Source organism: Eurypyga helias, unplaced genomic scaffold (genome assembly GCF_000690775.1).
Source record: "Eurypyga helias isolate BGI_N326 unplaced genomic scaffold, ASM69077v1 scaffold11118, whole genome shotgun sequence".
In the NCBI taxonomy this organism is placed as follows: Eukaryota; Metazoa; Chordata; class Aves; order Eurypygiformes; family Eurypygidae; genus Eurypyga; species Eurypyga helias.
The window spans coordinates 9,869-12,262 of record NW_010267570.1 but is presented as its reverse complement, the minus strand read 5'-3'; positions in this window follow the sequence as shown (position 1 = coordinate 12,262).

The following is a 2,394-nucleotide window of genomic DNA, read 5'->3' as shown; positions in this document are numbered from 1 at the left end:
GCGGGCCGGCAACGGCGGGGGGCGCCCGCAGTTCGGTGAATTGCAGTAACGGAGGGGCTTGTCCCGTCACCAGGTCTTGTACAGTTTAAAGAACCATTTAAACTACTTCCACAGGAAAGAAGTGGGTGACTGAGCCTGCATAAAGTATTTGGAGGAGGAGGATGTGAGCAAGACAACCAGGAATTGAGGGTTACGCAGGTGGAAAGGGATTCGGAAGGGAAAATACATAGGGAGAAACTAGGTAATAGTGAGAGAATGAAAAGTGGCGCTGGCTAGTATTAAATCAGTCTACTGGGGAGAATGGGGTGAAGCCCAAGAGCTGAGGAGCCCAAGAAGCTGGATGGAAGGGTGTGGGACTGGAGAACTTGAAAGGCACGGGTTTCATGAGAAATTCTGCTGGGAACAGCCGTTGAGGGGACTGAGTCATGAAACCCAAAGAGCTTTCCCCCAGTCGGATGAGTAATATGAGATAAATGGGACCAAATGGACTCTTGACAGTCCTTGCCTCACTATCTTGCAATTGAAATGACTGAAACAAGCACATTCCCAATGGGAATAAAGAGTCTGCATGAGAAAAAGGCAGGAGAGAGGCGGTGAAGTATACAGAACAGATGACATTAAACATCATCTTTTTTCCTGAAACATCACACATTCAAAACTGCTAAAGATCTTGAATTAACCAGAGGCCTGACATCAGCATATTTTTTTCCTTCATCAGTACAACTGTCTCCTCCCCTTCAGTTATTTTCTGTGCTGATGAAAGAGCAGAGATCTTTATGTTTCAAACGTGCATATCACTGGGATGCATTGCTTTTTTTATCTGATAATGCACATGATTAGGACTATGACACAAAACACATGTTTAGAACCATAAAAACCTCAGAAGGCAATGACTTCTTGTCTTAAGATCATTTTTCAGTCATAATTTTTGACCCTTTTAGCATACTTATAGTACAGTCAACAAGATATCCTCCCAAAAGGAAACTTGGGACCAAGTTTCTCTACCAAGTGTAGTGGAAGTGGCTGTCCTAAAGTCTGTATATTCTGTGTTTTAGAAGATAGCAGGCTGATGGTGATCAAAGCTTTAGGGAAGAGAACAGCTGATCCCTAAATTGAGTCAGTTCTGATTCACACTATATTTGCCACACAGTTGCAGGGTGATACTGGGCAAATCACTAAAGCAAGCTTTCACATCTGATTACCAGTCTGAACTCTTTATCTTACGGCTGGTTTATTCAAGGCATTATGATTTAGTTTACAGAAGCATTGATTCTTGCACCTACAAATCAGTAGGAGACGTGTGCTGAACCAGCACAAGATATACAAAATACCTGGTCTTTGGCATCCCTCAATTGGCACTGGGAATAAATGGACACTGTCCACCCTAATCTTGTTGTACTTCAGTTCTAGTCTGTAGGGACAGAGGAGGGAGGAGTGTACACTCTGTAAATTGAGGGCAGAGAAGGGGAGAAATAATTCTCTCTCAGCCTGCTGAGAGGTGTGTAAAAGTAAACAATTACTTTAAAAAGCTTTCACACTCTTGTAAAAAGCACAAGGGAGAGCCTCAGGACAGAAATTAATAAATCTGTTGTCAGAGTAGCAGTCGAAAAGTATGTGGTGCACAAAGCCTGGTGTGGCACGCAAAACCGTGAGAATAAACGAATACTTAGCCCATGGGCCCAGTAGTCCCATGTCATCTTGGCCTAGGGCCGTCAGTCCTGCCTCAGTCCTGCTGTAGGAGTGCTGGTCTATACCTCAGTCTCCTGGCCTGCCTGGCTGACATTGCAGCTTGACCTCAGACCTGCCTCATCATTGTAATCTGTGGGCTGAGGCCACAGCTGAACCCATTCCCACTTGGTTTGTAGATTTCAGTCGAAAGTTCTCACCAATTCGCATTCACTCCCATTGTGAGAGGCACATCTTGTATCTGGATCCAGTTGCTTTTCTCCAGCAGATCAGAGAGCATAATGAACAGAGGCTTCATGTCCTGACCTACAGTTCAGGCTTACGGCACCTTGGAAAGAAATTCTTGTGCACCATTGCTCTTGGAAGTGAAGGTCAATTGGGCCTGCTCTTTGTGGATAGATGGCGTTAAATACCTCAAAGGAATGAGCATGGCGGGGAGAGACTGAGAGCACACCACCAACCTCAGAAAAGCACCTGGTATTCTGAAATGCTGGTAAAGATGAAAATATCTGAGAAGCTTAAGCTGGCCATATTTCTGTCCACCACTCAAAGATACTTGTCAGTGTTGCAAGGCAGTACAGCGTAGAATTCTGGTAGATGTCTTCCTTGTTCTGCATCTTTAAAGTGCAGTTTGGGATCATAGAATCATAGAATCACAGAATGGTTTGGGTTGGAAGGGTCCTTAAAGATCATCTAGTTCCAACCCCC